Genomic DNA, 24,961 nt, shown 5'->3' with positions numbered 1-24,961 from the left:
GAGAAATAACAACCCAAAAAGACTAGAATTAACAGTACTCGGTGTTCACAAAGGTCTATTTCCACCAGCCAGACTGGAACATCTCATAATTCTTGAGGCATTTGTTATAATACCCAGAAGGGGCCTGGCTCAGTAATGGGGAATATCCCAAACTAAATACCATTCCAGGAGTTCCTGTCATGGTGCAGTGGAAATGAATCCAACTAGGAACCATGAGATTATGGGTTCGATCCCTGGCCTTGCTTAGTGGGTTAAGGATCCAGCATTGCCGTGAGCTGTGGTGTAGGCCATAGACACAGCTTGGATTGGCATTGCTGTGGTTGTGGCATAGGCCAGCAGCTACAGCTCTGATTAGACCCGTAGCCTGGGAACCTCCATATGCCATTGATATGGCCCTCAAAAGACAAAAGACAAAAAAAGAAAAAAAAATACTGTTCCATTCCCATCTAACAAATAAGAAAAGAAAGACTTGAAAAAAAGTCAAACTGGGAGTTCCCGTCATGGTGCAGTGGTTAACAAATCCGACTAGGAACCATGAGGTTGTGGGTTTGATCCCTGGCCTTGCTCAGTGGGTTAAGGATCCAGCGTTGCCGTGAGCTGTGGTGTGGTTCAGACGTGGCTCGGATCCTGTGTTGCTGTGGCTCTGGTGTAGGCTGGTGGCTACAGCTCCGATTAGACCCCTAGCCTGAGAATCTCCATATGCCACAGGAGCAGCTCAAGAAAAGCCAAAAAGACAAAAAAAAAAAAAAGTCAAACTGTTTCCAAGTAACTTAACTGTGTCCGAGAACAAAGCTTAAGAATATCTGTAAGAGTACAAAAAATATCTAGTATCCAAAAAAGATAAAACTGCAAAGTCTTGCATCTAATAAAAAATTTATTAGGCATGTAAAGAAACAGAAAAATACAACACATGATGAGAAGACAAATCACTAAATCAAAACCAACCCTACGGAGTTCTCATTGTGCCTCAGCAGTAACAAATCTGGCTAATATCTATGAGGATGGAGGTTCAATCCCTGGCCTTGCTCAGTGGGTTAAGGATCCAGTGTTGCATGATCTGTGGTGTAGGTCACAGATGGGGCTCAGATCCGGTATTGCTATGGCTGTGATGCAGACCAGCAGCTGCAGTTCCGATTCAACCCCTAGCCTGGGAACGTCCATGTGTCATGGGTGTGGCCCTAAAAAAAAAATAATAATAAGACAAAAAAAACTAACCCCAAACTGAAACTTGTATTAGTAAAGGTGGACATGAAAACATTTGTTATAACTGCATTTCATGTGTTCAAAAAGTTAAGCAGAGACATGGACAATATAAAAAAAGAGAGTGAGATCCAAATGAAGCTTCTGGAGATGAACACTGTAATGTTCGATATGAAAAATACACTGGATGGGATTAATGGCAGTTTAGACTTTGTAGAAGAAAGGATTGGTGAACCTCAAGACATAGCAATAGAAACTATTCAAAAGGAAACACGGAGGAAAAATAATTTAAAAAAAAATGAAAAGAGAACCAGTGATCTGTAGGACAAATTCAAGCAGCCTTGTAAACATGTAGTTGGAATGGTTGGAATCCCCAAAGAGGGGATGGCAGAGTGTAGAGAAAAAATATTTAAATAATAACTGAAATTTTTCCAATTTGATATTTAAAAAACTATAAACCAACAGATCCAAAAAAATCTCAACAAGACTCAAGCATAAGAAACATGAAGAAAACTATATAATGTTATTCAAAATCAGTGATAAGGAGAAAATCCTAAATGTATTCAGAGAAAAAGACTCATTATGGTGAAAGGAACAAAGATAAGAATGACAGATTTCTCATTAGCAACAATACAAGCACAAGTTAGTGGAGCAACATCTTGGAAAGCACTGAAATGAAACCCAGAATTCTATATCCAACAAAAACATCTTTCAAAACCAAAGGTAAAATAAAAGCTCTTTCAGACATATAAAAGCTGATAGAGGGGAGGACAAGATGGCGGAGGAGTAGGGGGACACGCTCGCCCTCTCCCACAAACACAACAAAAAAAAAAGCACATCTACAGAATAAATGACTCGCACAGAACAGCAACCAATCGCTGGCAGAAGAACCTAAACTCCAATAACGGCAAGAAGTTCGTGGCAAGAAGTTCGTGACATTACGGGGCAGAACGGGAGAAAAGAGGAGAGTGAGAGAAGGTGAATCCGAGCGGGACGGACGCTCCCAAAAGGGAACTGAGGAGGAGAAAGGGATCCCGCACCCTGGAAAGTCACCTACACGGGGGAAAGATCAAACGAACTGGAGGAATCTCCAGGTGCAGAGAAGAGTGTAGCAGTAAGTTGGAGTACGGAAAAGCCGATCAAGACACCGAACGGACCATCTGAACTACGGGCACAGTCACCAAAAATTGAGACACCTGGGTGGGGGCTGGGCACCGAGACCTTGCCTCCGAAGGTTAGTCCCCGAGAAAGGGCCGGGGGATGCCTGGGTGGGGGCTGGGCACCGAGACCTCAGCTCCAGAGGTTAGCCCCCGGGCTGGGGGGGCAGGGCAGAGTGGAAACTGCTTGGGAGGTCTAGAAACCATTTGACGGGGCAGAGACTGCCTGGGAGACTAGAAAACAAAGCTGTCGCAGAGGAAGGGAGCAATACTCTAGGGGCGGGTAAGTGGAAAGCCGCATCAGAGGGAACCTGGGAGAAGAGCCTGGTCTGCGCCCGTGCTGGAGAGGGGAGAGAAGAAGGGGTGGGTCCCCATAGAATAATCCCCATGCCACAGCAAGCTTACAGGCCCGCTAGCTAGCTGAAAGCTGTGCTTCCCAGTGCATCCCCTCCCCCCACTCCCGCCACCCCCTACGCTCTCCCGAACCTGGGGCTGCCTGCCATCCAGGAGGGCTGGCCTCAACAATTGCCTGAAGCCTACCACCGCAGGGGCTGTCCCTGCACAGGCCTGCTTGCCCTTTGGAGGGGCTACACTTCCGCAGAGCAGCACCAAACACCACCAGCCCCCGAGAAAAGGCCTGCAGCCCAGAAAAGCTAGAACAAGCCTAGCCAGGCCATGAATAGATCTGCCTAATTCTCGGATGGTTTTTCTGAGTCGGGCTGCCCCGGGGAGGAGCCTCTTGGATTTCCAGCGGCCCTGCTACCCGCCCAAGCCCCCAGGGGGTGCCAAGCTATAGAGGATCAGCTGCATAGGACTGCCAGCTCCAGGCAGGACCCCCTACAGCCCAGAAAAGCTGCAACAAGCCTGGCCAAGTCGGGAAAAGATTTCAGATGGTTTTTCTGAGTCAGGCTGCCCGGGGAGGAGCCTCTTGGGTTTCCAACGGCCCTGCTACCCGCCCAAGCCCCCGGGGGTGCCAAGACCTAGTGGACCAGCTGCATAGGACTGCCAGCTCCAGGCAGGACCCCCTGCAGCCCAGAAAAGCTGCAACAAGCTTGGCCGAGCCGGGAAAAGATCTCAGACAGTCTTTCTGAGTCGGGCTGCCCTGGGGAGGAGCCTCCTGGGTTTCCAGCGGCCCTGCTACCCGCCAAAGCCCCCAGGGGGTGCCCCACTCCTGCGGAATAGCTGCTCAGCACCACCAGCCCCCTGGAAGAGCCCCTGCAGCCCAGAAAAGCTGCAACAAGCTTGGCCAGATTGTGAAGAGATCTGCCTACATTCTCAGGCCGTCCTTCTGAGTTGGGCTGCCCTAGGGAAGAGCCTCTTAGGTTCTCAGTGACCCAGATAGCTGCTCCAGCCCCCAGGAACAGCTGCCCAACACTGCCAACCCCCTGCAAGAACCCCACAGCCTAAAAACACCACAGCAAGCTCTGCATGACCAAGTGAAATCTGCTACCATCGTGGTGTGGACCTCCCAGTCCTGTCTGCCCTCAGGAAGTCCTCCTTTGCTTCAAAGAAACACTGTTAGCCTCATCAACACTCCAGAAAAGCCACAATGCCTCAAAAAAGATTGACCAACAACGCCAGCCCTCAGGAAATATTCCACGGCAGTGACAAGGCAAACACTGCCCGATAATGGAGAGTACAACTCCCTCAGGAGAAAGAAAACAACAAGCAAGATGAAGAAGCTGAGAAACCACCCCCAGTCAAACCAACAGGAGAACTCACCTAAAACAGTCAACAATGAAACAGATCCCTGCAGTCTGACAGACCTGGAGTTCAAAAGAGAAATAGTGAAAATACTGAAGGAATTAAGAGAAGATATGAACAGTAATGCAGACACCCTCAGAAAGGAGAAAATATAAGGAGGAGCCAAGAAAAACTAGAACATTCATTTGCAGAGATGCAAACTGAACTAAGGGCAGTAAAAACCAGAATGAATAATGCAGAAGAACGAATCAGTGATGTGGAAGATAGAATAATGGAAATCACTCAGTCCAGTCAACAGACAGAAAACCGAATCAAAAAAATGGAAAGCAATATAAGAGACCTATGGGATAATATAAAGCAGGCCAATCTATGCATAATAGGAATTCCAGAAGGAGTAGAAAAAGATAAGGGGATGGAAAATATATTTGAAGAAATTATTGCTGGAAACTTCCCAAATCTAAAGGATACTGGGTTCAAGATACAAGAAGCACAGAGGGCCCCAAACAAACTGAACCCAAACAGACCCACACCAAGACACATCATAATAAAAATGGCAAAAGATAGTGATAAAGAGAGGATCCTAAAGGCAGCAAGAGAAAAACAGAATGTTACCTACAAGGGAACCCCCATAAGAATATCAGCTGGTTTCCCTACAGAAACACTACAGGCCAGGAGGGAATGGCAAGAGATATTTAAAGTGCTAAAAGGAAAAAATATGCAACCTAGAATACTCTATCCAGCAAGAATATCATTTAAAATAGAAGGGGAAATAAAAATTTTTTCCAACAAACAAAAACTTAAAGAATACAGCAACACAAAACCCAGGTTAAAGGAAATATTGAAAGGGCTTCTCTAAACCAAAAAGGAAGGAAGGAAAGGGAAGAAAAAAGAAAAGAAAAAAAAAAAGAAGAAGAGGAAGAACTAGGACTGAGGAAACCGCAATCAGAGAGCAGTCACTCAAATAAGCCAGCATACAGATTTAACCATGAACATGCTTCAAACAAAATAAAATTAAAAAGAAAAAAATAAAAAAGAGTCATCAAAACCATAAAATGTGGGCAAGGGATGTTAGGAAGTAAATAACTCTTTTTGTTTGTTTGTTTGTATGTTTCTCTTCTTAATTTTAATATAGTAATGAAGGGTTTGAACTTACAGGACCATCAGGCTAAAACACACAATTATGGGAAGGGGTTAGCATACTTAAAAAACAGGGCAACCACAAGCCAAAAGCAAATATTGCATTCGCAAAAAATGAAAAAAAAAATACACTCAAGCAGATAATAACAGGAGATCATCCAACCAAAAAAAAAAGAAAAAAAAGAAAGGAAGAATGGAGAACCATAGAATCAACTGGAACACGAGGTTCAAATGGCAATAAATAATCATCTATCAATTATCACCTTAAATGTCAATGGACTGAACGCCCCAATCAAAAGACACAGAGTGGCTGAGTGGATAAAAAGGCAAAAACCTTCAACATGCTGCCTACAAGAAACTCACCTTAGGACAAAAGATACATATAGACTGAAAGTGAAAGGGTGGGGAAAAATATTTCACGCCAATAGACAAGACAGAAAAGCAGGAGTCGCAACACTCATATCAGACAAAATAGACTTTAAAAGAAAAGACAGGAGTTCCCATTGTGGCGCAGTGGTTAACGAATCCGACTAGGAACCATGAGGTTGCGGGTTCGGTCCCTGCCGTTGCTCAGTGGGTTAACGATCCGGCGTTGCCGTGAGCTGTGGTGTAGGTTGCAGACGTGGCTCGGATCCCGCGTTGCTGTGGCTCTGGCGTAGGCAGGTGGCTACAGCTCCGATTCAACCCCTAGCCTGGGAACCTCCATATGCCACGGGAGCGGCCCAAGAAATAGCAACAACAACAACAACAAAAAAGACAAAAGACAAAAAAATAAAATAAAATAAAACAAAAGACATAAAGAAAGACAAAGAAGGACACTACTTAATGATTAAGGGATCCATCCAAGGAGAGGATGTTACTATCGTCTACATATATGCCCCAAATACAGGAGCACCCAGATACATACAACAAATATTAACAGACATAAAGGGAGATATTGATGAGAATACAATCATAGTAGGAGACCTTAATACCCCCCTCACATCAATGGACAGATCCTCTAGACAGAAAACCAATAAAGCAACAGAGATCCTAAAGGAAACAATAGAAAAGTTAGACTTCATTGATATCTTCAGGACACTACATCCAAAAAAAAGCAGAATACACATGCTTCTCAAATGTTCATGGAACATTCTCAAGAATCGACCACATCTTGGGACACAAAGCTAATCTCAATAAATTTAGGAGCATAGAAATTATCTCAAGTATCTTCTCTGACCACAATGCCATGAAATTAGAAACCTACCATGGGAAAAGGAAAGAGAAAAAACCTACTACATGGAGACTAAACAACATGCTACTAAAAAAACCAATGGGTCAATGAGGAAATCAAGAAGGAAATTAAAAACTACCTTGAAACAAATGATAATGAAGACACAACTTCTCAAAATCTATGGGATGCTGCGAAAGCAGTGCTCAGAGGGAAATTTATAGCAATACAGGCCTTTCTCAAAAAAGAAGATCCCAAATTGACAACTTAACCCTCCACCTAAATGAATTAGAAAAAGAAGAACAAAAAAGTCCTAAAGTCAGCAGAAGGAAGGAAATTATAAAGATCAAAGAAGAAATCAATAAAATAGAGACTCAAAAAACAATAGAGAAAATTAATAAAACCAAGAGCTGGTTCTTTGAAAAGGTGAACAAAATTGACAAACCCCTGGCCAGACTCACTAAAAAGAGGAGAGAAAGAACCCAAATAACCAAAATTATAAATGAAAAAGGAGAAATCACAACAGATACAGCAGAAATACAAAAAACCATAAGAGAATACTATGAACAACTATATGGCAACAAGTTTGACAATCTGGAAGAAATGGACAATATTCTAGAATCTTACAGCCTGCCAAAACTGAATCAAGAAGAAACAGACCAACTGAACAGACCGATCACTAGAAATGAAATTGAAGAGGTCATAAAATCACTCCCTACAAATAAAAGTCCAGGACCAGATGGCCTCACAGGTGAATTTTATCAAACATATAAAGAGGAATTGGTGCCCATCCTCCTTAAACTCTTTCAAAAGGTTGAAGAAGAAGGAATACTATGATGACATTCTATGATGCCCCCATCACCCTCATTCCAAAACCAGACAGAGATACCACCAAAAAGGAAAACTATCGGCCAATATCATTGATGAATATAGATGCAAAAATTCTCAACAAAATCTTAGCCAACCGAATCCAACAACATATCAAAAAAATTATACACCATGACCAGGTTGGGTTCATCCCAGGTTCACAAGGATGGTTCAACATTCGCAAATCAATCAGCATCATATACCACATTAACAAAAGAAAAGTCAAAAATCATATGATCATCTCAATAGACGCAGAAAAAGCATTTGACAAAGTCCAACATCCATTCATGATCAAGACCCTCGCCAAAGTGGGTATAGAGGGAACATTCCTGAATATAATCAAAGCCATTTATGATACACCCACAGCAAATATAATACTCAATGGGGAAAAACTGAAAGCCTTCTCACTCAAATCTGGAACAAATCAGGGATGCCCACTCTCACCACTGCTCTTCAACATAATTTTGGAAGTCCTAGCCACAGCAATTAGACAAACAAAAGAAATAAAAGGCATCCATATAGGAAGAGAAGAGATAAAACTGTCACTGTATGCAGATGACATGATACTATACATAGAAAACCCTAAGGACTCAACCCCAAAACTACTTGAACTGATTAATAAATTCAGCAAAGTAGCAGGATATAAGATGAACATTCAGAAGTCAGTTGCATTTCTGTATACCAGCAATGAACTATTAGAAAAGGAATACAAAAATACGATACCTTTTAAAATTGCACCTCACAAAATCAAATACCTCGGAATACACCTGACCAAGGAGGTAAAGGACCTATACGCCTAGAACTATAAAACTTTAATCAAAGAAATCAAAGAAGATGTAAAGAAATGGAAAGATATTCCATGTTCCTGGATTGGGAAAATCAATATTGTAAAAATGGCCATACTACCCAAAGCAATCTACAGATTCAATGCAATCCCTATCAAATTACCCATGACATTTTTCACAGAACTAGAACAAACAATCCAAACATTTATATGGAACCACAAAAGACCCAGAATCGCCAAAGCAATCCTGAGAAACAAAAACCAAGCAGGAGGCATAACTCTCCCAGACTTCAAGAAATACTACAAAGCCACAGTCATCAAAACAGTGTGGTACTGGTATCAAAACAGACAGACAGACCAATGGAACAGAATAGAGAAGCCGGAAATAAGCCCTGACACCTATGGTCAATTAATCTTTGACAAAGGAGGCAAGAACATAAAATGGGAAAAAGAAAGTCTATTCAGCAAGCATTGCTGGGAAACCTGGACAGCTGCATGCAAAGCAATGAAACTAGAACACACCCTCACACCATGCACAAAAATAAACTCAAAATGGCTGAAAGACTTAAATATACGACAGGACACCATCAAACTCCTAGAAGAAAACATAGGCAAAACACTCTCTGACATCAACATCATGAATATTTTCTCAGGTCAGTCTCCCAAAGCAATAGAAATTAGAGCAAAAATAAACCCATGGGACCTCATCAAACTGAAAAGCTTTTGCACAGCAAAGGAAACCCAAAAGAAAACAAAAAGACAACTTACAGAATGGGAGAAAATAGTTTCAAATGATGCAACCGACAAGGGCTTAATCTCTAGAATATATAAACAACTTACACAACCCAGCAGCAAAAAAGCCAATCAATCAATGGAAAAATGGGCAAAAGACCTGAATAGACATTTCTCCAAAGAAGATACACAGATGGCCAACAAACACATGAAAAAATGCTCAACATCACTGATTATAAGAGAAATGCAAATCAAAACTACCATGAGATATCACCTCACACCAGTCAGAATGGCCATCATTAATAAATCCACAAATAACAAGTGCTCGAGGGGCTGTGGAGAAAAGGGAACCCCCCTGCACTGTTGGTGGGAATGTAAACTGGTACAGCCACTATGGAGAACAGTTTGGAGATACCTTAGAAATCTATACATAGAACTTCCATATGACCCCGCAATCCCACTCTTGGGCATCTATCCGGAGAAAACTCTACTTAAAAGAGACACGTGCACCCGCATATTCATTGCAGCACTATTCACAATAGCCAAGACATGGAAACAACCCAAATGTCCATCGACAGATGATTGGATTCGGAAGAGGTGGTATATATACACAATGGAATACTACTCAGCCATAAAAAAGAATGACATAATGCCATTTGCAGCAACATGGATGGAGCTAGAGAATCTCATCCTGAGTGAAATGAGCCAGAAAGACAAAGACAAATACCATATGATATCACTCATAACTGGAATCTAATATCCAGCACAAATGAACATCTCCTCAGAAAAGAAAATCATGGACTTGGAGAAGAGACTTGTGGCTGCCTGATGGGAGGAGGAGGGGGAGGGAGTGGGAGGGATCGGGAGCTTGGGCTTATCAGACACAACTTAGAATAGATTTACAAGGAGACCCTGCTGAATAGCATTGAGAACTTTGTCTAGATACTCATGTTGCAACAGAACAAAGGGTGGGGGAAAAATGTAATTGTAACGTATACATGTAAGGATAACCTGACCCCCTTGCTGTACAGTGGGAAAATAAAAAAATAAAATAAAATAAAAAAGCTGATAGAATATAAGAAATGATAAAGGGCATCCTTCAGGTAGAAAGAAAATAATACCAGAGAGAAATATGGATCTACATAAAAAAACAAAGAGACCGGAAATAGCAACTTCATAGGTAAACATACAAGAATGTTTTCTTATATTCTATATCTCTTTGAAAGATAAGTGACTGTTGTCCATCAACACAGAAATGGATAAGGAAGATGTGGTACATAAACACAATGGAATATTACTTGGCCATAAAAAATAATGAAATAATGCCATTTGCAGCAACAGGATGGACCTAGAAACTATCATTCTCCGTGAAGTCAGTCAGATAATGAAAGACAAACATCATATGATACCACCTATATGTGGAACCTAAAAAAAAAGGGGGGGGGGGTAAAAATGAACTTATTTGTGGAACAGAAACAGACTCACAGACTTTGAAAAACTTATTTCAAAGGAGACAGGTGTAGGGGGGTGAAGGAGGGGAGGGATGGCCCTGGGGTCTGGGATTGACATATGCACACTAATGTATACAGAACAGTTGGCCAATGGAGACCTGCTGTATAGCACAGAGAACTCTATCCAGAATTCTGTGATAATCTATGTGGGAAAAGAATGAGAGAGAATGGAGGATATGTGTGTATGTATGACTGGATCACTTTGTTGTACAGCAGAAATTATCACAGCCTTGTAAATTAACTATACTTCAATAAAATTTTTTAAAGATTAAAAAAAATGAAAGACAAAAAAGAAGAAAACCTGGCTAAAACTCCAAAAAAAAAAAAGCTAAGTGACTGCTTAAACAATAGGGAGTTCCCATCATGGCTCAGTGGTAACAAACCTAACTAGGATCCATGAGGATGGGAGTTCAATCCCTGACCTCACTCAGTGGGTTAACGATCCAGTGTTGCCGGGCGGGAGCTGTGGTGTAGGTCACAGATGTGGTTCAGATCTAGTGTTGCTGTGGCTGTGGTGAAAGCCAACAGCTGTAGCTCCAATTCGACCTCTAGCCTGGAAACTTCCATATGCTATGGATGTGGCTCTAAAAGGCAAAAAATAAATATATAAATAAACAGCATAATGTGGAGTTTATAACATAAGAAAAAGCAGAATGTATTACAAAAGCATAAAGCCTGGAAAGAAAGAAATGAAAGTATACTATTATAAGATTCTAATACTCTCTGAAGTAGTAAAATATCCCTTGAATGTAAACCATAACAAATTAAAGATGTATACTGTAAATAGAGGCAATCACTAAAATAGCAAAAAGAACTATAGCTCATAAGCCAACAAAGAAGACAAAATGGAACCATGGGGGAAAAAATATTCAATCCAAAAGAAAGCATGAGAGGAAATAAGAATAAAGCACAAATAGGAAAAGTAGAAAACAAATAACAAGATGCAAGACATAAATAAACCTAACCATATCAATACTCTCATTAAAAATAAATGATCTAGGAGTTTTCTTGTGGCACAGTGGGTTAAGGATCATGGCATTGTCACTGCAGCAACTTGGGTCACTGCTGTGGCTCAGGTTCAATACCTGGTCCAGGAACTTCCACATGCCACAGGTTCAGCAAAAAAAAAAAAAAAAAAAAAAAAAAAAGGAAAGAAAGACTCAAGTATGTGCTACCTACAAGAAATTGCCCTTTAAATGTTAAAACACAAATAGGTTAAACAGAAAAGGATGGAAAAGGATACACCAACACTAATTAAAATAAAGCTGGAATGGTTATGTTTATAACAGACAAGAAAAACTCCCACCCAAGATAGTGTTCCAGTTGAATTCTACAAACATTTAAAGAAGAAATATTGCCAATTCCACATAAACTTTTCCAGAAAACTGAAGACAGAATATCTTCCAACTCATTCTGTGAGACCCCAAAATCAAAACCTTACAGAAAATGCAAGGGGGGGAGATATAAACCAATATTCATAGTGGGCATGGATGTAAAAATTCTTTTTTTTTTTTTGTCTTTTTGCCATTTCTTGGGCCGCTCCAGCGGCATATGGGAGGTTCCAGGCTAGGGGTCTAATCGGAGCTGTAGCTGCCAGCCTACACCAGAGCCACAGCAACATGGGATCCCAGCCAAGTCTGCGACCTACACCACAGCTCACGCCAACGCCGGATTGTTAACCCTCTGAGCAAGGGCAGGGACCGAACCCGCAATCTCATGGTTCCTAGTTGGATGCGTTAATCACTGTACCACGATGGGAACTCCCTGCAAAAATTCTTTTCAAAGAGAATGTTAGCTGCAGAGTTCCCTGGTGGTCTAGTGGTTAGGATCCTGCACTTTCACCACTGTGGCCCAGGTTCAATCCCTGGTCTGGGAATTGAGATCCCACATCAAGCTGCTACACACCACAGACAAAATAAAAAATATAAAAAGAAAATTAAAAGGTGTTAACTCATTGACTCCAACAATTTATAAACAGGTTCTGTTCTTCTCATTACAACCTATCAGGTGGTGAACAATGCTGATTTATCTCCCTACAGGCAATGTTAATTTTGATCACATCATTGAGATGGTTACCGCCTAACTTCCTCACTTAAAGTTACTCTTCTCTTTGTAATTACATATTTCATGGGGAAATCTTTCCAAATTTTATAGCCAGTTCTTCATCAAAATTTCAATTTATTCATTTGTTTACTTATAGCAGTGTGGACTCAAGGATTTCTCATTTTTTCAACAGATTATAATCCATTTCTATCACTGTTTGATTGTTTTAACAGCCTCACTGAGGTATTCTGACACGATAAATATTTCAAATGTATAATCTGATACTTATTGACATATGTATAACCTATAAATACATCACCATAATCAAGCTAGTAAACATATCAATCACCCCCCCAGAAGCTCTGATGTCCTTTTGTAATTTCAACCCCATCCTTCCACATACTTCTCATCTCCAGACAACCACTAATCTACTTTCTATCAGTATAGGTTAGAATTTTCTAAAGTTTTATATAAGTGAAATCATACAGCTCATACCCTTTTTATCTAGCCTTTTTCACTCAACTTTTCTGACATCCATCATATTATTGCATATACCAATAGTTCATTCTTTTTTCTTACTAAGTAGTATTCCATTGCATAAATATACCAGAATTTCTTTATTTATTCATCTGCTGGTACATATTTGGATTGTTTCCAGCTTGGGAGTACAAGTGAAGCTGTTATAAACATTCATGTACAAGTCTTTGTGCAGACACTTGCTTTCGTTTCTTATGAATAAATACTTCAGATTATAATGGCCAAATTGTATGGCAGGATATGTTTAACTTTTTAAGAAATTAAACTGTTTTTTCCTAAACTAGTTGTATTATTTTACATTCCTGCCACTCATGTCTGGGAGTTCCTCCACAACCCCTCAATGCTTGGTATAATAACTTTGCCATTTAGTCATTCTAACAGATGTGTAACAGTATTTCATTATGGTATAAATTTGTGTTTCCCTAAGTCTAATAATGTTGAAAATCTTTTCATGTGCTTACTTGTTATCTCTATATCTTCTTTGGTGAAATGTCAATCTTTTGTCTTTTTTTTTTTTTTTTTTTTTGGTCTTTTTAGGGCCATACCCACAGCATATGGAGGTTCCAGGCTAGGGGTCAAATCAGAGCTGTAGCTGCTGGCCACAGCCACAGCCACAGCAATACCAGATCAGAGCCATGTCTGTGACCTATACCACAGCTCACTGCAATGCTGGATCCTTAACCCACTGAGTGAGGCCAGGGATCAAACCTGCGTCCTCATGGATACTAGTCAGATTCGTTTCCACTGAGCCAAGATGGGAACTCCCCTTTGGTCCCTTTTTAATGGAGTGTTTGTTTTCTTGTTACTAAGTTATAGGAATTCTTCATATATTCTACATATAGTTACTTTATCAGAGCTATGATTTGCAAATATTTTCTCCCAGTTTGTGGCCTGTCTTCCCTTTCTCTTAACAACACTAAAACGGGGGGGGGGGGTATTTTAATAAAATAAAATCTACCACTTTTTCCTTTATGGATCATATATTTGGTGTTGTAGCTAAGATATCTTTGCCTAATCCAAATTACAACTATTTTCTCCTATGTTTTCTTCTAGAAGTGTTCAGGTTTCAGGTTTTACATTTGGGTGTGTGATCTATTTGGAGTCCATTTTTATATATGGTGTGAGGTATGGATCAAAGTTCAATTTTTCATATGAAGATCTAATTGTTTCAGCATTGTTTGTGGAAAAGACAAACCTTTCTACATTGAATTGCCTTTGCGCCATTGTGAAAAATTCATCATTCATATTACGCGTGGATCTATTTCTGGACTCTCTAATGTGTTTCATGATCAGTTTGTCTATTTTTACACCAGTACCACACTATCTTGATTACCAGAGTTGTAAAGGAAGTCAGATAGTATTACTCTTCAACTTTGTTCTTTTTTCAGTGCTATTTTCTAGAATTGACTCTAAAACCCTCTGCATTCTTATATAAATTTTAGAATTGGTGTGTCAATTTCTACAAAAGAGCCTCCTGGAATTCTGATTGGCATTGCTATGAGTCTATAAAATTATTTGGGGAAAATAGACATCTTAACAATATTGTCTTTCAACCCATGAACATGATATAGCTCTCCATTTATTTGGCCATCCTTAATTTCTCTCAGCAATGTTTTAACTCATATATAATCACATTAGAAATTCCTCCAAAGTAAAGAATCCAGGATGTAGGAAAAAACCCTATGTACACTGATGTTCAGCACAGTGCAAATTATAATAGAAAAACATATATTGTAGATGCATCTTAAAAAGTAGAAAAAGCATTAAGTAAATTATGGAATAGTCACACAGTGCAGTATTAAATAGCCATTTTAAGTGAAGATTAAATAACATGCAAAATGCTAAGAATAACATGTTAAATGAGAAAACCAGTTCATTATATTGATAGACCACTATAGAAATAACAGGAAAGGGTTAGAAGAGAGCATACCAAAATCATAATGAGTTTGAATTGGTGAAATTATAGGTAATTTTTTCTTGAATCTCTAAATTTTTTATAACCATTTTAAAATTGAGTTTTTCTTTCCTTTTTTTTTTCTTTGTCTTTTTGTCTTTATTTTATTTAGGGCCACACCACGGCATATGGAGGTTCCCAGGGTAGGGGTCCAATTGGAGCTACAGCTGCCAGCCTATGCCAGAACTACAGCAACGCCAGATCCGAGCCACGTCTGCGACCTACACCACAGCTCACAGCAATACCAGATCCTTAACCCACTGAGTGAGGCCAGGGATCAAACCCACATCCTCATGGAAAATATGTCAGGTTCTTGACGTAATGAGCCACAATGAGAACTCCCTAAAATTCACTATTTTAAAGTATAAATTTCAGTAGTTTTTAATTATATTCACCAAGTTGTACAACTATCAGCACTAATTCCAGAACATAGAAATTGCTTTATTTTTTAAAATCACTTACAAGGAGTTCCCGTCGTGGCTCAGTGGTTAACAAATCTGACTAGCAACCATGAGGACACAGGTTAGATCCCTGGCCTCGCTCAGTGGGTTAAGGATCGGGCATTGCCGTGAGCTGTGGTGTAGACCACAGACACAGCTCAGATCCCACGCTGCTGTGGCTGTGGTGTAGGCCAGTAGCTACAGCTCCGATTAGACCCCTAGCCTGGGAACCTCCATATGCCATGGGTGTGGCCCTAAAAAGACAAAAAAATAAAATAAAATATAAAATCAATTATGATATTTTAGTCACATTGTATATAAACATCTTTGAAATAAAAAGATTCCTGTCTTCAATTTATCAGTACTCATTAATAATTGATAAAGATTAAGAATGCCCAGTATGTATGAATGTCTTATCATCTTATGTTTTACTAACACTCAAGCTCAGTTAATAATTTCATATTAAAATGAGGATCAAACTTAAGATGCCAAATTGAGTTGTCAGCACAATGCAAGTACAAATAGGTCCCTGATTTATAATTTTCACATACTCTTCTCCATAATCATTAACTTCTATTTGAATTGTTGATTTGCTATACCAGCATGTCATATAAGCTTCTAGGAAACAGAATCCTGTTCATCACACGCTCTGTAATAACGGTCCTCAGCAGTAAGGATGCAATCCCTCACAGTGCCTTAAACCTTTCACACGCATCATCTCACCTGATCAGAGGTGAGCTCTGGGCATTACCATTCTCCCCATTGCACAGATGCAGGAATCGAGGCTTTAAAAAGGCAGAGGCCTTGTCAGAGTTCCTCAGCCAGTAAATACTAGACCTAGGGTTTGAGTCATTGTCTTCTGACTCCAAAACCCATCTCTTTCTATTAGACTCTGCTGTCCCTCTGAACACAGCTAAACAAACCTCCTGCATGAATTAGAAGGTGGCCAGTTGCCCGCCCCATGTGCTCACAATCGCTGGCTCCTGCCCCTTGATGAGCCCCAGCTATTTCCACAACTAGGCCACTGGCTGCCACAGTACCTCGGCGTGTCTGGGCTCCCAGGAGCTGTCCCTGTAAGCCGGCTAACACCAAGCTTAAGAACGGATTCAAGAACACACAATAGCCTGGAAAGCACCAGTGACACAAACAAACTCTGACTGGGGAGCCACTGGAAGAAGGAAGCGAGGGAGACATGGGAGCCCTAAGGTGAGGCCCAGGAGCCCTAAGGCATCTCACCGAAGACACTGGACAAGATTAGAGGACTGCACAGCCTAGGGAGGAGGGTCGGCAAGGGGCAAGACACTGGCCACAGTAGGAAAAGAGGAACAGCCTCTAGTGATACCCCCCCCCACCCGCAAGAGTCCCCACTTACCCTTGGTACAAAATCCAAACTCCCACCAGGCCCATCCTGATGCATCTCATGTGCCCACCTCCCCACTCACTCGCTATCCACAGGATCAGTCCTGCACCACCCCCTGTTCCCGGGCCTTTGCACAGGCAGCCCCCCCACCTCCCACCCCCCTCTCCTTCTCCCCTGTCAAATTCCTCTTCAGCCTGGACCCAGGCCCCACTCCCCTCAGCTCTCCCTCGTCCCAGCCTGGGGCATTCTCCTCACCTCTCCCTCTCTCCTCTCGCAGACAATGGAACTGTCACCACCATCCCAGAACTGCCGGCAGGGCCAGAGTTCCAGCTCCAGTGTTCCTCTCAACCCTCCCTTTTCCTGAAACTCCTTTGGTAACAACTGGTCTCTCGCCCATGCTGCGGCTCTGGGGCCATGGTCACCTGCTCTGCTCTAGGTCCAAACCACAAAAAGCAGGGGAACCACCCCTTCACGGTTAGGTAGCAACCAAACTAGGCTGTGACCCAAGGCGAGAGAGGCCCAGGGCAAGAGAGCTCCCAAACATTAGGGACAATGGCATGACATCCTCCAGTGGTCCTTCCCACAGCCCCCTCTCCCAGCTTTCTCTCCAGAGAACAGACAGGCAGATCCCAAGAAGGCCTCTATTGGAGAATCCAAGGCAGAGGCTTTTCCCCAACAACCAGTGGCTGGAATCACAGATGATTCACTCACAAGAAGCCACAGGCCCATCACGGCACCCGAAGAGCCCTTTCCACCACTGCCACTCCCCTTGCCTACACACTCCAAGAGGAACCACCAGGCATGCCTGCCTTGAGAAAATGGGCATGCTACCAAGAGGCAAAGTGGAAGAATGCAGGGGGCAGTCCTGCATGAGCCAGCTCAAAATGCCATCACCCCAGGCCAGACATCCGGGAATGGCTCTCAAAGCCTCTCTGGGTCCCCTCAAGGTCACCCAAAGGGACCACGGACTCCTCCTGGCTCTCAAAGCCTCTCTGGGTCCTGTCAAGGTCACCCATAGGGACCATGGACAAGGCCCTACATGGCTGGACTCGTCCATGGACAAGGCCTTACATGGCTGGACATGAAGAGAACCCCAATAGCTTCTGGTATGGGCTCTGCCTGGGCCCTGCTTTCTAAGCCCACAGGAAAGGTGGGTGTGAGGGGAGGGGGCTGGCACCAGCTGGGCATTGATGTCCAGTTTGCAAACTTGGCTTGGGGTCAGTGGGACACACACTCGCTCAAGGGAGCAGGGATGGACTGGGGCAGATGCTATAGCAATGTTCAGTCAGGGAGAGACCAGGCAAAACAACCTCTAAGGCCCCATTTGGCAGCTGGTCCTTGGGGACCCCCACCATGCCTCAAACCAAACTTCTATAGAATGTGAAGCAGACACCCCAAACCATGGGCATTTACAGACCTAGCACCATCTCACACTTGGATTGTTTTGTTTTTGTTCTTGTCTTTTAGGGCCACACCCATGGCATATGGAGGGTCCCAGGCTAGGGGTCAAATCAGAGCTACAGCCACTGGCCACAGCCACAGCCACACCAGATCCGAGCTGCATCTGCAACCTATACTACAGCTCACAGCAATGCCAGATTCCAAACCCACTGAAAAAGGCCAGGGATCGAACCTGCGTCCTCATGGATACTAGTCAGATTCCTTTCTACTGAGCCACAACAGGAACTCCTCACACTTGGTTTTTACTTCTGCGGGACTTCTCATCACCAAATTACAAATTCCAGGAGCACATCAAACACAGAAAATCCTAGACCACTGAATAGGGAAGGAAAAGAAGCAAGTAGGTATCTGAGGGGTAACTCTGCAGGATACTGCAGAGGGGGTGCTGTGGGGAGGTTTTATGTCCGTATCCAGCAATAATTTAGAAGAACAATGCAATGATAATGTAACACTTTAATAAGTTACTAACATTTACTAAGTACTTAGAATGTTTAGGCCCTAATCCAAACATTTATACATGCATTATCTCATTTAATTCCATAGCCATCCTATAAGGTAGGCAAAATTATTATCCCGTTTTACAGATGAAGAAGCAATGGCTCAGAAAGGTTAAATAACTTGGCCCAGAGCACACAGCTAAGATCTGAACCCAAGCAATCTGAGCCCAAGACTGCATGCTCTTTAACCACAGTGAAATGTGTCTTAGAACATCTGGAGACTTCAAAAGAACAAATTTTGGAGTTCCCATCATGGCGCAGTGGTTAACGAATCCGACTAGGAACCATGAGGTTGCGGGTTCCATCCCTGGCCTTGCTCAGTGGGTTAAGGATCCGGTGTTGCTGTGGGCTGTGGTGTAGGTCGCAGACGCAGCTCGGATCCCACGTTGCTGTGGCTCTGGTATAGGCCGGTGGCTACAGCTCTGATTCAACCTCTAGTCTGGGAACCTCCATATGCCACGAGAGCGGCCCTAGAAAAGACAAAAAAGAAAAAGAAAAGAAAAGATTTTGACCAAGATTCAAGGGACCTGGATTCTGGACCAATACTGCCCCTAATTTATTGTCCCTACTTATATAATCCTGAACAAATCATCCCAGCTTTCAGGATCTCAGTTGGCCCCTGTACAAGGAGAGGTTGCATAGAATCAGGAATACAAGTGCAGCAAACATGCCTCCCTTCTATTACCACATCCATGGCACCCATCAGACATCACTAATCAACCATGACATGCACTCACTGAATCCAGGTGAAGACTCATTCATTCTCCATCCTGCACTCAGCCACTATTGTATCAACTGGAATTGACAAATGAAATGCACTGCTTTCCCAGAATTAGATTGTTTCTAAGGTGTCTTCACACTCTAAAAATCTACAACTGTGTTACTGAGGTTCTAAAGACAAAACTTTAATTCTGGCCCCATTCCAACTAGGTTTTGTCCTTACACTTTGAGCTTCCTTCTGCAAAATGGACATTATGTTACAGGTGGTCAGCCCCACTTTCTCCCCAACCCACAATGGATGACACTCCCAGCCAATGGTTAATCTGAGTTACATAAACTGGATCTGCTGGCCCTCTCTCTCCTCTATCTCTCTAAGGGAGCGCAATAAAAGGGAGAGCTAAAGCCAAAGCCACTGCATAACAGGATGAGGGGTACAGTTTCCTTTGTACTAAGCACTGTGTTTCCAGAAAGTTCCACTTAAAATACAACTACACCCTAGAGTTGGTAACACAGGAAATTATTATCAGTCATTGACACTTTGGCAGGACTTTCTGTCTGTTTTTCCAGCTTCAGCAACTAATTGAGAGCAGAGTTCTATGGAATAGGATAGATTCCAAATATAGGTTCTGTTTCAGAGAAGGCCATCCTAAAAAGAAAGTTGTGGGAGGGAGTATTTGGGGAGGGCAGCCACTAGTGACTGAGAAAGCTTAAATGAATAAAACATGCTACACAGCTGCCAGGGATACTTGCATTTTAATAGGGAACAGTTTGAGCCAAAGGAATTAATCTCTAATGGTGGAATTACAAGCATCAGCAATGATTTAGGGAGGTATTAAGCAAAGGAAGTTGTTCCAGCATCCCTGAAATCCCAACAAATGAGCTGATGTGAGTATGCAAGCCCTCAGCAAATAGCAAATATGCTGCAAATTTAAGGGATTAATAATATTATTACTGACAACTTGTGACTCTGCCTGCCAGTGAGCAAGCCTGCCACTACAGAGACAAACCCAGATGCCCACGGGAGCCCAGGACACGCACTCTTTGGTCTGGAAAGCATCCATTTGGGAAAGTAGTTGCCAGAAAAACTAAAGAGAACCCTTCCCTCCATCTGCCCCTTAATCACACACACTGAGAAGATGCATAATTAATTTGTTCTCAACAGTTGCTCTGTGGCTGGAAGAGTGAGGGCAGTTCTGGAATGGCAATTACAGGCGGAAAAAAAATGTTCGGCCCAAGCAGAATAACATATCCAGCCAGACTGCTTCCCTCCCCTTCCCCATCAACCCTGTTCAGGCCACAGGCCTGGGTGAGGGACAGGAGTAGGAAGGAACAAAAAACAAAATCTTGAAAGATACAAGGAAAGAAGACTCATGCTAACCTCAGAAAGATGAAACAGATGCAAAGCTCAGGTACAACGTGAAGATCACGAGGCAGGATATTTGAGGGACAACTGAGCACACACCGAAATTCAATGAAATTCAAGAATTCTCCTTTTCATTCGTTGTGTTAATGACATGAATACTTATAAAATGTCAGTTGTTAGAGTTGCACATTAAAATTACAGACAAAATGCCATGGTTTCTGTAATTTAAAATTCTTCAGCAAAATAAAGAAATAAATAAATAAAAAAATTATGGCAACATATTTTAGATCTAGGTGCCAAGTATAGGGGTTCACCATGATTCTATTTTTTAAATTGGATTGGAAATTTTTCAGATAGAGGTTTTTGGGTTTTTTTTGTTTGTTTGTTTTTGTCTTTTCTAGGGCCGCTCCCACAGCATATGGAGGTTCCCAGGCTAGGGGTCTAATCGGAGCTATAGCCATCAGCCTACGCCAGAGCCACAGCAATGCCAGATCCAAGCCACATCTGCGACCTACACCACAGCTCACAGCAGTGCCAGATCCTTAACCCACTGAGCGAGGCCAGGGATCGAACCCGCAATCTCATGGTTCCTAGTCAGATTCATTAACCACTGAGCCACGACGGGAACTCCGGGTTTTTTTTTTTTTTAAGATTTAAGGCAGACCCCTGGCTGCTGTTCCTAACCCTCCACTGTGGCCTATTATGCCCTGCATTCTCAACCCAAGCCAGCCTCTCCCATCTCATTTTGTACCACAAGCCCTGTCATCCACTCTAGTCCATCATGCCGGCCTGATTTCAGGTCCTTGAACAAGCCAGGCTTGTTCCCATCTCAGGACTTTTAGGCTTGTAGCCTACTCTTCCAGAACCAGCTTCATGGCACGTAAGCAGGGCAATCTCGCTGCACCCCGCACTCAGAAAGACTCCACACTCGAGGTTTAACGTAGGAGTCAGAACAATGCCCCCCCAACAAAGATGTTCATGACCTAATTCCTGGATCCGATGAATCTGTTACCTTACATGGGAAAGGAGAATTAAGGTTGCAAAAGAAACTGAGGTTGCTGATCAGCTGACCTTGAGATGGATTATCTCAGATTATCCAGGTGGTCCAGTATAATCACAATGATTCTTTCAAGTGGAAGAGGGTGGGGCATGAGAAGAGAACCGAGAGGCGGCAGCATAAGGACTTCGCCAGACATTGCTGGTTTTGAAGATGGAGAAAGTGTGCCCTGAGCCAAGGAAGCTGGAAAAGATAAGGAAATGAATTTTCCCCTAGAGCCTCCAGAAGGAACATGGCCCTGCTGACATATTCATTTTAGTCCAGTGAACCACTTCAGACTTCTGACCTCCATACTGTAAAAGAATAAATTTGTATTGTTACAAGCCACTATGTTTATAGTAGTTTGTTACGGCAGCAATACAAAACTAATACAGAGTAGCTGTCTTGAAAGTCTTCATTTTATCTTTGAATTTGCATCCTGCAAGTGAGGCTGGATGGGACAATGGAGCATTCAGCTCAATGGAGAATTCAACTCATGTCCAGCCCTACCTCTCTGGTAGGCTCTCGGCTGCCCACTCCCCATCCAAGCCCATCCTACCTCCATCTGGCCTCCCGACCTTGTCCCCACAGTCATGACTGCTCTCCACCCAGCATGGCAACCAGATCATGTCAGTGGGAGAGGCCCACATTCTTCCAATGCCTATCCTCCCCACTGGGGGCCTGGGTACAGGCAGGGACAGGGCAGGGTCGTACACATCATGCAACATCCTCCCCCATCCTAGACTAGCATCATCATGACAAGCTCAGCAGGTGATTTAGCAGGACTTCTCGCTCATGCCCAATCCAGAGCCTGAGCACCTTCCAGCACAGAGGCTGTGATCTCTTGGGGGATTCCCCTTCCCTGTGAATTGGGGCGGCAGGGCCACAGGAAGGGGACATTGACTCCCCGCCCAGCCAGAGCCCTGCATCGTCATTCTGCACCAGGCCCTAAAAATTACATAGCCTGCCCTGTCTCCTCCTCTCACAAAATTCTCCCAGCTCTTCATTTGCTGGTTCTTTCATTGCTTTTCAGTTTTAACTGAAGAACTCTGTGTTGGGGAGCTTTTCCTCAGCCAGCTTCGGTCACTCTTTATCCCAGGACCACCTTTTATCTCTTTTAGGGCGCACGGCAAGAGCTGACATTATCTTGTTTACTCACCTCAACAAGTCACTAAAATTATTCACTGAGCCCGTTGCGTGCCAAGCACTAAGTGCTGAGGATAGAGCAGCAAGAAAACCGGATCGAGTCCTTAATCTCCTGGACAAGACAGTCCTCTGAATGCCATCAATAGTTAATGATCTCCTCTCCTTTCAAGAACAGGTCATTGGACACCCAGCACCTTGCATAGTACCTGGCACATAGTAGGTGCTCAAAAAATATTGCTGCACGATATATCGTATGAATGATGAGTGTCTGGGGCACTCTGTACTGTGACCGGGCACAGCATGGAGACGTCCCTCTTCATCCTACAGAGTGTGGGGCATGAAGATCCATCCCAAAAGCAAGAAATTAGAGGGAAGGAGAGGCCTGAGATAGACTGGGGGTGGGGGAGAGGGGCAATGCCCTAGGTCCTGAACCGTGTTGCCTTAAATTAGCCTCACATATGTCCTGCCATTGTCTGTCAACAGCTTATTTGTATATTTAAGTAAAGTTTTTCTGCTAATTGAACATATGTCTCACTGTTCTACAAGAAGAAGTCTATTAAAAAGTCTTGCTGTAAGAGGCAAGAGCTTTGAGGGTGGTTTTATTTAGGAACAGGAAGGGAACTGAGTGGATTTTAATTTGGCAGAAAATAGCTGCTTGGGGCCAAGACCATGAGAAGCAGGAAATCAAGAACAGGCTACTCGATTATTAGTGTTGTTAACAAGCGCCTCCATCACCCTTACGGCAGCAGAGTGCCTTCCATCAATTTTATTAGTTACATCACGGCCTTCCACCTACCCCTGCTATTCCACCATTCTCGTCTTAGAGATGTGGCCACTGAGGCAAGAAAAATGCATCTTCCCCAAGCCAGTATGAGTGTGGCCCTGGAGCCCCTGCAGCCCCACCTCCCGAGCACATCAAGGTGGGAGAATTCCAGAGTGTGAGATGAACAGCCCGAAGGGTTTCAGGAGAAGGCAGAGGGTCGACGGGGTGGGAGAGAGGTAGAGGAAAACACTGGTCTATCAAGCTCCATGACACAGCAAGGTAATCCATGCCTTGACTGCTGGCCTAGAGGAAGCCTGGAAGTCCATCCAGCCCAGAGAGCAAGCTGGGAAGCCAAGAGGTGAAAGCCACAGGCTCGGCAGACACATCATCTGGGATTAAAGGTTTAAAGGCTGCCGATCCTGTGGCTTTCACCTCTTGGCTTCCGTGGCACAGCAGAAATGAATCTGACTAGGAACCATAAGGTTGCAGGTTCAATCCCTGGCCTCGCTCAGTGGGTTAAGAATCCGGTGTTGCCGTGAGCTGTGGTGTAGGTCACGGACATGGCTCATATCTTACATGGCTGTGGCTGTGGTGTAGGCCGGCAGCTGTAGCTCTGATTCAACCCCTAGCCTGGGAACCTCCATATGCTGCAGGTGCAGCCCTAAAAAGACAAACAAACAAACAAACAAAAAAACCCTGCAGAGGGTTTGATAGTGTTCACCAAAAGATATGCCCATGTGACTGCAACCTGAATTGGAAAAAAGGTTCTTCATAGGTACAATTAAGAATCTTGAAATAGATCATCCTGGCTTGTCCCGCTAGGCCCTATATCCCATGACAAGCGTCTTCAGAAGAAAAGAGAAGACGGAAGCAGAGGCTGGAGTGATGCAGCCCCAAGGAATGCCTGGAGCCTGAGAAGCCAGAAGGGGCAAGGAAGGATTCTTCCCGAGAGCCTCCAGAAGGAGCAGAGCTCTGCGGGCACCTTGTTTTCAGAGTTCTGGCCCCCAAAACTGTAAGACCATATCTGCTGTCACTGACCATCTCATGTTGGCCATTTGTCATGGCAATCACAGGAAACTCACGCTTACCAGCTGTGGGACCTTAGACAAGTCAATCTGTCAGTGCCTCAGTTTGCCCATCTGTAAAATAGGGCTGATAACAACAGCTTCTCCCTCGGGGTTGTTGTGAACTTCAAGGAGATAATACAGAGAGAGCTCTCAGAACACTCTGCCTGTCCTGTAGTGTCTGGTCAATGTCAACACTGGTTCTGAGTATCAGAAACCCACCTGAGGGGAGTTCCTGTTGTGGTGCAGTGGAAACAAATCTGACTAGTATCCAT

The 24,961-nt window shown here is 43.2% G+C and overlaps 1 protein-coding gene across 1 annotated transcript in view; it reads right to left on the bottom strand.

The window, feature by feature from the left end:
• ADCK1 (aarF domain containing kinase 1) overlaps positions 1-24,961 on the bottom strand; it is a 131,247-nt gene that overhangs the window by 80,256 nt on the left and 26,030 nt on the right. The window lies entirely within an intron of this gene.

This window comes from Phacochoerus africanus, chromosome 9 (assembly GCF_016906955.1).
Source record: "Phacochoerus africanus isolate WHEZ1 chromosome 9, ROS_Pafr_v1, whole genome shotgun sequence".
NCBI lineage: Eukaryota > Metazoa > Chordata > Mammalia > Artiodactyla > Suidae > Phacochoerus > Phacochoerus africanus.
Note: the sequence above shows the minus strand (reverse complement) of the source record. Positions and strands in the feature narration are given on the sequence as shown.